This window comes from Bemisia tabaci, chromosome 5, assembly GCF_918797505.1.
Source record: "Bemisia tabaci chromosome 5, PGI_BMITA_v3".
Lineage (NCBI taxonomy): Eukaryota > Metazoa > Arthropoda > Insecta > Hemiptera > Aleyrodidae > Bemisia > Bemisia tabaci.
In genome coordinates, this window is record NC_092797.1 from 56393955 (window position 1) to 56410276 (window position 16322).

General features: G+C 41.6%; 1 protein-coding gene across 2 annotated transcripts in view; it reads left to right on the top strand.

The window, feature by feature from the left end:
• LOC109030869 (sex-regulated protein janus-A) overlaps nt 1-16322 on the top strand; it is a 143128-nt gene that overhangs the window by 44149 nt on the left and 82657 nt on the right. The window lies entirely within an intron of this gene.

The following is a 16322-nucleotide window of genomic DNA, read 5'->3' on the forward strand; positions in this document are numbered from 1 at the left end:
CTTACATAAGCTTTCCGCTGTATGAGAAAAAAAAAAAACAAATACCGGCGTTGTGAGCTGTGAAACCCTGCAATTTCAAAACGAGACTTGTTGATGCCGCAATTTTCTTGTTCAGGTCCCCAAAAAATGGAATAAATCATCCTAAACACTGGCATTTCCAAATGTTCCGCCAGCCGCGGCGGCGCGGTATAACCAGGAATAAAAAAACTGAAGTGTTGCTTGGTTTTTTCATATTCTTACATTCTTAGGTAATTCAAGAAGGGGGGTCAGAGATTTCTTACAGGTGCCTTACAGGTGGGAGGTGGGAGGGGGGTGGGGTCAAAAAGTTGGCAAAACTGCCTTGAACAGCCCGTTACCATCCATAGAAGCAACTTCCCGGGTTTTTGAAAGGAAGGCACAAGAGATACAAAAAATTGAAAGTAATAAAGGATGACCAAGACGGTCAGGTCTTATACCTTGATCATATTTTTTGTAGGAAAACTACAAATTTCTTTTTATAAATTCAGGTCTTGAATACATGAATAGGTACTCTCTGTTACAGTTAAGCTTAAGTACCCAGTTTTATCTGCACCGATTCTTCGCAACTGTACCTACTCAATTTTTTAACTCCGATTACGTTAGGTGATTATTATATTTAATGATTACTCTATATGATAATTATCATATATGATGATAATTATATCTAATGATTATTATAAGTAATGATTATTTTTTATAAATTAAGATTCCTTGCCATGATAATTTTGAGATCAATTCGTTTCACGGCCCCCCATAAGTAAGTAGGTACTCCATAATCTCCAGAGAGCCAAAGACAATACGACGGCGCGGCGTAAGTCTGCAATCACATATCTCATTTGCGGTGTCTGAAAATCTCCGCCTCTATGTTATTTTTTTAAAGGAGAACAAATTGACATCATTCCTCGAAGTTCTTGCAGAATTTTCTTCGCATGGAGGAAAAAAAATTACGGCAGTTTTTAAGAATTGCCGTTGGGTATTTTTCTGTTTAAATGTAAAGTACTACAGGAAGTCTGCGACGTCGCAAATCGAGTTATGTGATTGCCGACTTACACCGTCGAATTTTGTAACCTTACTATTGCCAGGGAAAGTGCCTTCAAAATGGGAGAACGCAACTTCGCTTACGTCTGTGAATCTAGTAGCGTGCTTCACGGCTGCTGTTCAGTCGGTCTCGCTCCAAGCAGATTACTGTCGTTTTTGTGCTTAAAAGTATAATGTTACCTTCCGAAGAAGGGTCTTTCTGCGGTTCATTGTTTCCCTACTATCTGTCACTCTGCCATTTTCATTCTGGATGTGGTTGCGGTATAAGCGTAAGCAAAGCAGTTTTCATCGTTTACAATTTAAAAACTTCAACAATCAATGAGTTAGGGTTGATCCAGCGTATTATAATTTTCCTCAATGACGTAATAGCTACAAACGTTGTAGCAACAGGACAGAAGTTTGCACCCTCAACATTGCCTCACGTTTTACTTAAATCTATCTTTAACCTATCAGTCCGTAAGTTGAGGAGAGAATAACATGATTTAGTAAGATGATTTAATAAGATGGTCAGTGCACAGGGCCGGATTTTCCTACTTGCAGCCATGGGCCGCCTGTATTTTGCCGCCCCCTTCTCATTCGTTTTGAAACATCAATAAAAACCATCAAGTGAACGTGCCAGCGGGGGAGGGGTGCATAAGACGCGTTTACTCGTGTTGAACACATTTTTTCGGAAAGCCCTGTCAACACTACTAGCAAAAGGTCACGGAATTTTGCGCGAAAGTCAAGTTTCGTAAACCTACCTCTGATGGACAAGGCCTTCCATTCATGAGAAATGAAAGAACAAACAAAAAATTTGGTTTAATGATTTTAACTTCCGTCGCCGCGCCGTGCCGACCGCACCGTGTTTGGCGCAATGCGTGAAGTATTCACGCAGTCTTGTAGGCGCTATACGTTTCACGCGGACCACCACAATAACCGCACTGTGTTTGGCGCAGTGCGTGAAGTATTCGTGCAGTCTTGTAGGCGCTAATATGTGTTACATGCCGATTACCGCGCCGAGGGCTTCTCCTTTTCATTTCAAGTCCTCGTCATCATTTCTCCCTAAGTCGCGCCGTTCCAAGCCAAATTGTGTGTTTGGTTTCTCTCTCAACTCGACTAATTAAAGGTGCTGTCTCTTGTATCACTGAAAGACGACAAAATTAGAAATTACTATACTCTCAGGAAATGAGAGATTTTGTAGCCTTTTCTCGTTTGTAACTTTTTTTTTCTAAATCCGATTTTTTTTATACCTACATTTAAAAAAATTGCAAAATTTTCCGCCCCCTAGATTTGCCGCCATGGGCCGCGGCCCACATGGCCACCCCCTTAATCCGGCCCTGTCAGTGCATTTAAATTCGCAGAAGTTAAAAAAAGCGGAGTATTGAGCCGATGAAATTAAACAATTTTGTGAAATTTCTAGGTAGGTACAGCCGGTAGTATTTTATGGGTCATCTTGATTCTTTTCTCATATATTTGCTTTTAAAATGCGTTATGAAATAGATCGACGCCGACCTCTCTGATTCACTTATATTACCAACGAATTTAAACTTTTTGATTGTGGTTCTTTGATTAACTCTTGCTTGAAAGTTTAAATTCTAATCGTTAGTTCTGTTAGGACAAAGTGGCTGTGCAAACTCATTCCACGATTGCAGAAAAATGTGTTTTTCCTTCTTTACTCCTAAATGAAATTTCCACCGCAGTATATAATTAAAATGTCCGCGATTTTGTTCCAAACGTTTGAATGCATGATGTCGGACGATTTTTCTATTTAGTCAATGAATACCTGGTTGAGGGATCATAGAGATACAGGGAAGAGAGGACTGGAAAATCTTTTCGCAACCGAGCGGTCGTCAATGTTTGCGCTCTTGTCCTTTTACGAAAAGACTGTGCATCGACATTGGACAATTTATTTTTATTTTTTATTTTCTTAATGGCCCCTCCTTGTAAATCCCTTGGCGCACTTTCTCTCTCCAATTCCGACTTTTCCCGCCAAGTTGGAGAAGCGTGATGCGAAACTCGACGGAAGTTGAGTAAACTTTGATTATACGGAAGTGCAGTTCTAAAAGGGCGTTTTCATCCATTGCAATGATCGCTCCCCCGTTTTTGGCTGTAACTGACATTCACATCGGAAAACTCCCAGAGGCTCGTGAGTTTGTGAGTTGGTGGCTCTATTTCGTAGGAATGCTTCAAACCAATTTCAACCTCCACTCTGCCGCACCAAGGAAAAACGCCGTATAAACACCCGGATGTTGCCAGCTTTCCCCTCATAAAGCATTCGTTTTTGAGAAAATGTATGAATCTTTTCCTCTGAAATTTTCAGATACTGTAGATAGAATTGCGAATTAAATTCTCAAAAAAATTAGGAGAAACATATCATCGTGTTCCCTAGAAAACTCATATTTTATCTGAAGAAATTCGGCTACGCCTGAAGGTTCATACGGCGTTTTTACTCAGCACGTCGGTACTGGAAGTATGAATCCTCTCTCATGTTAGATGTGAGCAATTTCTTCAGCTTCTTAACACGTCGCTCCTCTGACGAAGGAGCACAACTACTTTTTGGAATGGGCCTCGTCGCTCATAATTCTCCTTACTTTCCACGGCTCATGTGGAAATGCAGATGTGTCCTTACATCGGATGGACCACAAGAGAAACCTCTTGGTATCGTCCAGATTGATTCAAACCCATTTTTACCGAAACTTGAAAGTACATAAGAGTGGTTTCACGATATCTAGAATAGTTTTGTCGCCGTAAAAGACAACACACTTGTCGGTCATATTTTTAGCAGAAATGATAATCACTCAACTTTTTTCGCATTATTCTTCAAAGGGTTACGTATGAGGGTAGCTTTCTAATGTTATGTAAATTCTGAAAATATGCTGTCTGTTACGCGGTGAAAAGTCAGCGTATAACAGACAGCACATTTTCGGCCATTTTTTTATCAAAATTGGAAAAAAAGAGCGATAAATCTTTGAAAAACGTTATAACACTTAACCCTGTGTAGATCAATACAAAAAATTCGAGTGATTATCATTACTACTAAAAATATGACCGAAAAGTGTGTTGTCTGTTATGGCGACAAAACTATTTCAGTTATCGGGAAACCACTTACAGAGATAATATATTTTAGAGGCGTCACTGCGTTGCATCCACACGCATTAGACCAACGTGATATTTGACCTACAGCATCAGACCTACGCACATGTGACCGATAAATTTTGACCTCCGCTTTTTTTACCCACAAAATTTTTACCAACAAAAATTTTTGCCTACGTGTTTTATGACCTCAAATGGATACGACCCTCAGAGCTGCCGCAATCACACGCTAAATGAGGGAGCAGAATGTGGCTTGAATGCGGAAGTCATCGGCCCGATGCCTGAATTTTGCACGTGTGCGCAAAATTCAGCAACGATTCTGAGCGACCATCGGATAATGTTGGATTTGTCTGAACTATTCGAATAGATTTGATACACATCTGGATGAAAACAACTCGAATTCGCGAAATTTCAGCCGTTGGGCGATGACAGTTGACTTCCACATTCAGATGCTAAATTCAGCGTGTGATTCCGGCAAGCCTCTCAAAAGAACTTTACTGCAACGCAACAGTGGCGTGTGTTTCCTGGACGCCCGTCAAGTGTCAGCAAATGCAAGCAAGTATGTGAGTCCATCCCGAAGTGGGCCAGCTCGGACGCAAGAAGTCGACAAAGACAAAGGTAAGCGTCAGAAAGGATGAGTATCCGCGCCTTTTGAAAAAAAGTAGCGAGCAATTAAGTTCTCCCGTAATTAAAGGCAACAAACGCCGCATTGAAACCCCCCGTTGTCGCTTCTTCCTAAACACGGACGCTCTCGGATCGGAACTGTCTTTTTTTTAGTGAAGGTTGACAACGTCGCCGTGCTCACGGCTCAAAGACACAAAGTCGGTCTCTTTTCGCCCACCTCTCGTTTTTCTTGCGAGTCCTTTGTGCTATACTCCGGAGGAAATCGCTGAAACAAGCCTGCATTATTCCTACACCGTATTGTCGCGTGCAATTGAGTAGTTTTTAGAGTAACCGCGTATGACTCTCGCATTGGCGCTGAGATTGTGCAACCTTTTAAAGGTTTTGCAAAAGAATAATACACATGACCGCTGAGTTTTCCTTTTTTTTTTTTTGTTTTAAGAAAAAACAGGACTTTGCGTAGGCAAAAAAAGAAAAAGAAAAAAAGAAACAGAAACATTGTAGTAGAATATCGTACCTAATTGTTCCTTAATAAGTCTATAACTATTAGGAACCGTTAAATTCATTCAAAAATTGATTCCTAAAGAAATTATTGACTCTATTTTGCAATATGGAAGCACGATCTATGAATCGTTTTATAAATAACATGTGTGGTCTTAGTTTTCTCGTGTTAGATCCTCATGGAGGTAGGGAATGTCATAGATGACCTAGAAATATTGGTTTATTGTTTTAAAATACAGTTCATACAATGTATAGAGGATCTCATATCTGTTTTTTTAAAATTAATCTTACTTCTTTTTTAAAAACAACGCTCTGTCTTTTTTGCGAGTATATTATCATAATTTAGGAAGATTTTACAAAAAATCTGAAGGTTACATACTGCTCAGTTTTTGGTCATAAAAACAAAATATGAGAGAAAATGAGGGAACCTGAAACCTAGTTAGGCTTCTTCCAATTTAATTTAGTTTTTTTAATGTTCTTTTGAAAACGGTACATCAGGTGCGCACAATTTTAACAGGATTGCCAAGGTCAAACGTGGTTATTTAAAACGTCGTGCGTTCCGATGTTGCGCGTAACTTGGTTTTTAACTTTTATTTCCCAATAGCATCACTCCCTGAGAAACGTTGTATGAACCCTCAGACCTTGCAGAATTTACTCCATCAATGTAAGTATTTTCTGGAAAACTTGCGAAACAATTTGTTTTAAATCATCAGAAAACTAAACTTTAAACTTAATTCGGGGTAGCTGAAAATATCAAGGACCTTCGTCAGTTTTCTCTAGAATGACTTTCATTTCAAGAGAGATTTGGCAACATTCGAATGCTCTTACTACGCTTTTCCTGAGCACGGCACAATAGAAGTTAGGCACTACACCGAGTTGATGGAGCTTAGTCAGAATGAGGCTTCAATGAAGAGTGGGAGGGTTTTGTAATTAGCAAGCTCTGGATTGTGTTCAGAAAGTGTGTCATTGGCTTTCATGGAAAAGACTATTTTTTGCGGAAGGATTATCATTTTATCATTTCAGGAATCGTCGTTAGTCTAAGTCAGTTTGTTTCCTACTTTCCAAGAAGAATCCCGGAACGTAATCCGCCGAAAAGATAATCCGCCTTCAACATTGGCTCTTTTCCAAAAATCTCGACCAATCATTAAATTGCTCGGTGAATGAGTTTTTTTTTCATCACTGTGACGTCTTAATTCGTCGTTTTCGGGACGAAGGGGCGTAACTCCATTCCAAGGTTGCAAAATGAACTGAAAAAATTGAAATTTTTACAAGAATGTGCCAGTGAAGTTGTTAACAAAATTTTTCTAATTTTTACATAAAATCAGAAAAGAAATAGTAAATGTTGAGTCAGAAATTCTCAAAATTCTCACAGTTAAAATGCAATATGCGAGAGAAAATTTGGCAACATTGAAATGTAGTTACGTTTTTTCGCATGATGTCTAAAACTCTTCGATTTTCTCCACTCCGTAATAATCCCCTAATTTTGCCTGATTTTCGGAGGGAATCAGCCGTAGAAAAGTCAGGATTTCCACTTGTTTTCCTTTTTTATTAAAAAAAACCACGGGTTTTCCCCAAAGCCTGTGGAAAAAAATTAACTTTTTCATCTTTCGTCTTATTCTTTGCAGCCAAATTAACACAAATCACCGCTTTTAGGAGCAATTTGCTTTTAGAGCAGAGAAAGAAGGAATTTCCGGGCTTTAGTATCAATGTACTGATAAATTCCGTGATATTAGTGAAATGTTTAGTCAGAAATGCTCAAAATTCCCCGGTGAAAATGCAATTTGGGAGAGAAAATTTGGCAACATTGAAACTAACTGACGTTCTTTCGTCGGGGAAACGCTGAAATATCCGCGGTCCAGTTTTCTCAATGCGAGTCAGCCACAGGGCTTACGGTCGATTCCTTGCGTGGGGGAAGGGGAAGGTGGTTCCAAAGTTAAAATATTCCTAAAAATCGCACAAAGCTACTTTTTTTAATGAAATCCTCTCTTTCTGTCCACGTTACTGCCCGCGCTTGACCGAATAGATTTGTATGATCGGCATAAATTCAACGAGACTACTGGCAACTTATTCTAAAAGTTTAAATACAATTCCTTCTAGCGAATTGATATTGAACATCGCTAAAATTCTGATCAGTGATCGAATGAACCAAAGCAATGTAAGCAATGTAAGCGATGTTAAATAAGTTACAATTTTACATCGCTTTGGTGCATGAAATCACTCATTACAAGTTCTTCTCCGGGCAGAGTTTTCCGTCAAAACTTCAAATCCGATTTTCCGACTTAACTCGACAAAAACGCTTTATTGAAAATTTCGCGTCCATGCGCTGAAATTTTATTCTCCATCTCTGCTGTCTCGTCGGGTCGAAGGGACTTAGTATGCCAGCGCCTGAATGCAACTATTCGTGTTCCACGTATGTGCGTCTTGCCTATGTTGAAAGGTGAAGGCGCCCCCGCCCCGCACTTATGCTCAACGCGCTTGTGGCTCCTGCCTGAGCAAGTCATGTCGGATCGGAGGCGACGTTGTTGTAGGCTATAACATCTGAATGCAACTATTCGTGTTCCACGAATGTGCGTCTTGCATATACAAATAGATGAAGGCACTCAGCGCCCTGGCTCTCTTTTTCCTTGCACTAAAGCCAAGTGTCGTGCCAAGAGACAAACAGAGATTTAACGATTGAATAACGTCAAGCAAAGCGTTGTTATGCGAAACGTTGTATACCATCGCCTTTTTCAAAAGATTCGAAGACAGAAGACGAAAGATTCTACCGGTATTTTTAAGCTATAGATGAGAAGATTTTGTCTGCTTAACTAAGGACTTTGGGTTACATAGGCGTATTTCTCCTCTCGCAGAATGATGCCAAACTGTGGTGTTAACAAGCTTTAATGAAATTAAAAAATTATGCTAAACGTTATTACACATGGATGCTGGGACTTAGTGAGTTTTTCGACTACCGCTCTCTTTTTGTGCCGTAATATCTTAATTTATTTGGCAAGGAAAGCTCCGTACTCTTAAAGGATGCCTGTCATTCTTAATATGTTGGAGCGCCTTCAATTTCGTATGATACTATTCAATACCTGTGTTGTGAAATAGTTGCTTGAGGCGCCGTGGCACGCCACGGCACGGCGCGACCGACGCGACGGCCGGCTACAGCGGAACACGCACAGGCGCCTACAAACCTAACAGGGATACTTCACGCATTGCGCAATGCGTGAAGTATCCCTGTTAGGTTTGTAGGCGCCAGCGCGTGTTTTGCGCTGGCAGCACGCTGCCTCTCCGCCAGGGGTCGAGAGGGAATTGAAATTAATTTGATCGCCCTCCGAGTTCGCGAACGACCAAGCGTCGCTTTTCGATCGCGATACTCGATCAAGAGGCCAGAGCAGGTAGAAGAATTTCGGATCCCGAATCCCGAACTCAGAGGCGAATGGGGCGATTATTGTTCTTGTTCGAAGAACGAGAGGCAGTAGCGCGGGCCAACTGTTCAGTTCCCGAGATGGGATATGATTTCTGGCCGCATTGGCATCCCCTCGTAAGACAGGAGGGAATTAAAACCCGATCTCGATTGCCCTCCTCGAAAGACGCACACGGGGCTTCCGATCGAATTGATCTGGATCGGCTGCGTTTTTGCCCGCAAAGGCACTGGACTTTACCCCCGGATTCTTTCCTACCCTGTTAGTCCGCACACACTGGACCGCGACAGCCGGTCACTCCTTCCTTTCACTTTGGCATTGTGCTCATGCGTTCTCCTCTTTTACTTTCGTCCTCTCCTGGCTATTTTTCGCCTGTCATGTTTCGTGCGTAAACTGTGGGCTTGTCGCTTTTTGACTTCTGCACGTCTAAACATCTATTCCTTATAGCTGATCGGTACATGTAATGTCCATATTTCTTCTACTTTTGTCAGGGTACTGTAGGCTTTCTTCGAATTTTCGGCTCATTTGAAAAATTTCGGCATAATAGAGAGCAGGAAATTGGCTTTTTTTTTTCCCCCTTTTAACTAAAGCTTTAGTCCTCTTAGATTTATAGAGCTATTTTATTTGAATTGCATTTTGCAAAAATGAATCAAGAGCATTCCAATATTGCTGGGATTGTGCAACTTACATTCTTTGATATCAAATCACTGGAATCATGCAAGAAATTAAATTTACCTACAAGCGTAATTTTTGGCTTGAATTTATAGTTTATTGGGAGTAAAGATAGAACTTATTTAGGCGATCAGTTTATATTTGTAAGGTGAAAATAGTTCCGCAATCTTAGCACTATGGAATGCTCGTGGTTCTCTCTTGCAAAATGCAATCCATTTAAAGCAATATGAACAATTGAACACATCCGAAAAATGAATGAAGAGAAAAACGCACCCCTCTCGGAATGCTAAAATTCGCAGCTTATGTTATAGCCTATTTTGCCGTGCTACAGACGAATGCCGTATGAACCATTGAACCATCAGACGTTGCCAAATTTACTTTGATGACCCGCAGATTATCGTGAAAATTCAACTATATTTTTCTACTGATTTTTCAGAGAATTTTATGAGCAGTTCGATCTAAAGTTTCGAATAATTTTAAGGCAGTATAGTATAGGGCCCACGAAGGATGATCCCTGAAAAACGCATGGACCATGTAAATGTCAACGCTGCGAGATCGAGCACGCACATTGACGAAACTGGGTTAAAACGCCGTATGAACATTCGCGAGTTGCCAAATTTCCTCCAATTAAATGCCTTATTCTCAAGCAGAATTGGGCATATTTTCTCTTGAAATTTTCAGATGATTTAGAGCTGACAGCGAATAAAATTCTCTGAAAAATTGGAGGGAAAGTATTCACTGATTTCCCTGAAAATTTTTATTTAGTCAACGGAAGTTTGGCATTGGCTAAAGGCTCATACGGCGTTTCCTTAGCAGGGTAGAATAGGCATTATATGCGAACCGCTGCTATTCCACCCCTATCTTCAGGTCAAAATTCTTAAAAGGAAGCCCTTTCGTAAAAGATCAATTTCCTGTAATTTTGCCCCAATCTCTTCGTCCATTACATGGTTGAATTGCTTGTGAAATTCTGAACTAAATGATGTATAATTGTAATTTACACTTTTTATTTTTTCCTTTTTTCTCCTTTTTATAGCGAAGTTTACTTTTAGTATCTCGAACTGTAACTTCTTTGCTATTTGAGAGATTTTTATAAATGAGGCCTTTTTTTACTCGTGCTTTAACAGAGAGTGAGGAAACTCTACCTAAATACTTGTTTAACAATTTTCAAAAAATTTTGGATCATTCTAGTAGGACGGTGATATTGGTAATTACGCGTAAGTAATTAGGGTTCTATTGTGGCTCGGCTCGGCATTGTCGCGCGAGCTCCAGTCTCGGTCCGGACGGGGGTGTCTCACTGCTGCCAGTGCTTGCAAGTAATACCCGCGGCTCAGGTACCATTCTTCGTGGGCCCTACTATAATTCAAAACTTTTGGAGGAAATTTGGCATCACTTGAATGATTATGCGGCGTTATTCCTCATCACGGAATCACCAGCGACGCACTTTGATGTGAATGCTGAAAAGTGTAAGCGTGTCTAGGGTGGGACTTATTTTTTTCAATCGACCAAAAAAAATGTTGCACGGTCCTAAATGGTTCTATGTAAAAAAAACCACGGTAGCCAAAAATATTTTGAAAGATAAGAAAATTTACCCGACGCGCACACAGCCAATAGATCGCGATTTTTCCGATTGTTTATTTTTGATATTTTAGTGAGTGATAGGGACTGGACGCTAGATTTTCAAAAATGTGTACAAACCGAGCACATACCTTGCACATTAAGAGAAATTTTTTTTTCTCCTAAGTCACTCTCACTTCGCTTGGCAATGCCCAATCCCTCCGCTCGGTTGCTCTTAAAATCGAAATTTCACCGTTTTTTAACTTATAATGAGCTTTGTGAACAGCCACTAATGGTGGTAAAAATCCGAAAATTTGTGAAAAGCAAATCCATACCGCATCAGTATAGCGTCCAGCCCACATACCAACTACAGGCTTCAAAGAGGTTCATCGATGCCTTTCCTGGCCCTCTCATTGGCCAGCGGTTTAAGTCGGGGCAATCGATGAGTCTCTTTGAAGCCTCTAGTTTGTAACGGGGCTGGACGCTTATTATGGAAGAAGAAATTTCAGAAAACTCCTGCTTCTTGGTTCGGCCACCAAACGGTCCGAGGGCGCTTCTTCGAATAGCACCGCCGGATCTTCCCACTGCGCCTCGCCGGTCTGCTGGCCCTCGACCGGCTGCGACGCGCGACTGTTCCTATTGTGCTTACTTTTGGGGTTCTCTCCGTCGGCGGAACCCGTGTTAATGACAGCCTCTACCTACTAGCCGCTGAAAATTTGCTGACCAATTTTTTTAAAGTTAAATAATCTATTAACCCCCCAAAATTTTTGGGGGGTCGTGGCCCCCAAAATTTTGGAGCAACAGGGGTCATGTGCCACATCAATAAAAAGATATTGACCTCTCCTCTCAGGAGATTTTTAGATTTTGAAATTTGGATGATTTGGCTGCTTACAGCGTCGAATTGAAAATTGCCCCAAAAATGCCCCATAACTTCAAAAAATGGGGGTTTAGGGAAAAAGTGCAAAAAACAAAATGTTCTTATTTTTTACCGTAAATTCCGAATCCAAAGTCAAAACATACCCTTCCCATTTGAAAATTGCGAGAAACGGGGGGGCTCCCCCCCAAAACCCCCCCAAGGGGCCATTTTGGGGGGCTGAAAATATTTTCATTCGATTCTTTGGGGTCGATTTACCCTTTGAAAGTTTTGGTCCCGAAGCTCGATTCTCCGCCGTTTTCGAGAAAAAGATAGTGGACGGGTGGTCTTGTATATTGGACCCACACGCATACGCATACGTGCGTGTTTGTAACGCATACGTGCTGAGTCCGTATCGCACTTTTTCAAATTTACCGTGTCCGAGGGCAGTTTTTCTTATCACCGGCGGCATACTAGCAATGAGGCTTGCACATAGAGAGAAGTTAGACCGCTTAAAGTTTAATGAAGGTTTTTTACCGTTCCCATTCTAGGGCCGGATCAATATTCAAACAATTTTGTGGCATTAAATTCGTAGACAGATTCAGACACTTCGGACGGAGGGGCGTAAGGGAGTTCCAGGTGGTTCCCCTTGAAAAAAATTTGAAATTTTGAAGAATCAAATATGCAGTTTGAGTCAATTTTGTCATGTCAATTCATGGACATGTTCAGAGAATGGCAAAAGACCGGTTGCCGAAGAAGGTCCTTGATTGGGTTCCTCCTAAGAGAAGGCGCAGAGGGCGCCCAATGAGAGGTAGGAGGGAGGGGATTGAAGCAGAAATGTTAAAATGTTAAGGTGCTCAATGCCCCAGGGTTTGTGAATGGACAAAGAGCAGTGGAGGTTAGGAGTCGTAGAGCGCGAGGGAGTGCTATAAGGCGACCTATATGTATGTATGTATGTATGTGTGTATGTATGTCAATATTGTCATGAATACTTACCAAATATAACAATCATTCCTTCTTCTCTCCTCCGTTCCTCTCCTTTTCTTTCCTTCCTCTTTTCTGCTCCGGTTTTTTTGACGAATGGATTCGCCTATGATTAAATTCGACAACTTTGCACAAAAGTCGAAGCATTGCCGTACTTTTTTTTCTTAGGATAGCCTGATTGTGAAAATGTGGCAAGAGCGAACACCGATATGGTTGGAGTTGAGGGAAGGGGGCGGGGGGTCGCTAGAAGAATGAGCCGGTTCTTCATGACGTCGCGCTTCTGGTGTAAGGGCATATCTCGATTTCCACGTTAGCCCTGCTTTGCCGTGCTAAGGAAAAACGCCGCATGAACATTCGATAGTTGCCAAATTTCCTACGATAACCTGTATATAGTTCGGAGGAAAATTGTAAGTATTTTTCCTCGAAATTTCCAGACACTTTAGATCAAATTACAAACAAAATTATCTGAGAAATTGGCAGAAAAATATTCAAAAATGTTCCTGAAAATTACTGATATGCCGGAGGAAATTTGGCAACGCCTGAAGGTTCATGCGGAGTTCTTCTTTAGCACGGCAGTGCTGTCAACTTAACTCCATGCTTTTGGGGCTCATGCGAAAATAGAGATATGCCCTTACGCTAGAGAAGCGACGATGAGAGTGAAAGGACGCTGTACCATTGTGCGGGCGCGGGAAAAGGCGAATGTCTACGAGGTATTCGTGGGATTTACGCGGTTTCTGAGGACGGTAGGACGGTGGGGTCAGGAGGGTAAATCTGCCGTTTTAATTACGGGAAAACGTGCGTCTAGACGTTGAGCCAGGAATTAAAAGGGAGCTTGATCGGATTTTCAATGCGAATCATTTTTTAGGCCAATTAAGAAGGCGTTCGCGCCCCCAGGGGAGGCTTTTCGAGTGCATGCACGGGGAAAGCGAAAGGGCTACGAAATGGGGGTACGGAGTGGGGGAGAAAGGGGGGCCCGCGCCTCAACGATGTGGAAGTGAAGCGACGGTCCATCATTCATACCGTCTTCCGGCGAGGTTGTCACATGGCTTGTAGTAGCGTTCCAGTCGAAATTTTTTCATATCTTCTCTTTGCTTAGGCTTTTTAAGTAATGTCAGCGAATGAAGCAAACATTAACCTAGAATTTCTTCTTCTTCTTTTTTGAGAGTTTAATGGATTTATACTGCGATGTGAAGCCAACAGCCAACTATAGACATATTGGTTAGGGATTGTTTAGCTTGTTAAAGAGAGGGGTAGAAAAAGTAAGGACCTATGAAGAAAATTAAAGGGAGAGCTAAGAGTGCTGTTACCATCTTCACGCCACAAGACCCACAGTGGCGGCTGTACCTATCCATAGACTGGGTCATGGAAAACATGCCAAGTGAACAGTAGAACCTCGATTTTAAAGAGTAAATCTTCCCCAATGATAAACAATTGCATCAGAGCAAGATTCTTAGTGACCGGGAAAAATCGTTAAAACGCTGGAAAAGTTTGACAGGGAGAACTGAAAAAATAAGGAATTTGGGAAACAACTTAAAAAGACAAATGGAATTTTGGCCCACCAACATCTCGAGTGAGTTGATCGCTGAATGAGTCAGTTACGCTGGTCTCAGAATCGTGTTTTGATGCTTGATTCTTGTCGATCAGCTAAAAATATTAAGTCTGTTCAAACAGCAACTTTCTACGAGTACGTTCAATACTAAGCGAGATATCGCGCTTTGAAAAGGTCTGTTTATGACGTCATCCACCGCGGTAGTGACACCCTTGGTTTCTTCCACCTCGCTTTCATCCAAGCTACACGTTGAGTAACCAGAGCAAATGCGTGTTTACCTGACTGATAAAAGCAAAGTGGATGATACCAAGGATGTCACTACTGCGGTGGATGGCGTCATCAACTAAATTTTTCAAACCGCGATATCTCGGTTAATATTGAACGTAGGAGTTGTTGTTTGGGCCGATCTTATTATTTTTAGCTAATTAACAAGAATAAAGCATCGAAAGACAATTATGGGACCAACTGACGCTTCTTTTGTCCATCGCGCACGCAAGAAAAATTAAAAATCTTTCGCGGGGGAGTCAGAGGAAGCGTTACGTATTTGTATGTCACCTAAGACCTGCGTTACGGAGTATGGGGGATTGGGGGTCGTCCATATATCCGATTTTTACTTCAAATTTTTTTATGCCCAGCTCTCCACTCTGAACGTTGGAGGTTTTCAAACATTTGGATGAAAAAAATCGATGGACTCTATAATCCGTCATCGAATTTTTTAAGCGCGTAAAGTTGGCGACGATGCAGGGAGGCCTACCTTGAGCCGGTGAAGGGGAACTTGGGTGAAAAATACTGAGGAGTCTCAGCGTTAAATTGGACGTATTTCTGCCAAACGGAACTGTGCGCAATGAGACATGAGCCCTGAGAACCGTAAGAATATATGCATAACAGGGCTCACGTCATAATGCACAAGTTCCGTTTTGACAGAAATACATGAAATTAATGCAAGGGGCCGGATCCCGAATCCCTTTGACGGGCAAATTCGCTGAGCCGCAAAACTAATTTTTTGAGGAACCTTTTCGCTCACGCAAGTTTCTGCAATCGGGGTTCACGCAAAATGGGGTTACATCTTTTCGCCAGCAATATGACGAAACGGTTCGATGATCCCCGGACCCCGCAACTCCAGTGTTGCCATTTTTCACGCAATGTTTTTCTTTTATTTTGTCCTTCCCCAATCGTAACACAACACTTTCTCAGGGGATTTTATTTGCTCACCATCCAACCTTTTTCGGAACGCGCATTTTACGCAAACTTTTGCAAAATTAAGGGTAGACTTTCCTCCTCCTCTTCCCCAATTTTCGGTACTTTCCTGTGGCTTTTGGAAAAGAACCTTTTTTCAATTTATCCTTTTAACTAAAGGGCTACGCCCCCTGACCGCTTCGCGGTCCAACCCTTTGCGCCTCAGGCGTTATGCGTTACTTTTGTAACTGTATATTACGTTCGTTACGTACAGCTGTGCTTTGACGCCTTACTATCTGCAATAACGTGCCGCAACGCAAAATCAGATCCTCTCTTATTCCACTTGCGCAAGATAATAATATTCAACGTTTAACCGAAGGGAATGTAGCAACATTTTCAAAGAAAAAAAATTACCTTATAAAAGCCTTGAACTTGCTCAGATTCATATTTTTTACTGCCTAAAGCTGAATGTTCGCAAAAAATTTCCAGTATGCAAATATTTGACTTCTACTGTGTTGGTGTGCGCGTGAACGCGCTAGCTTGTGCCTCTAGTCCCCCTCCCTCCCATGTAACTTTATGTAGGGATGAAACATCAAACTTGTTTGTCTTCGTCTAAGTATGTGTCATTAGCTTCCCTCTTGCTAATACCGTCTATCGAATCGTGTTCAGGGGCGGTCTAGCCAGGGGTGCTAGAATGTTTTAACACCCTAGAAATTCTGATAAGTGACTCAGGAAGCCTCGTTAGAACTCCTCTAGGGGCCCCAAAAACCTAAAAAATCCCCGTAAAGTAAGATTTAAGGTAAGCTAGGGAGGATCCTCCACCCGAGAGGAGGGACCCTGAAAACGTATCAACACCCGAAGAATTTTCGAGCCAGAC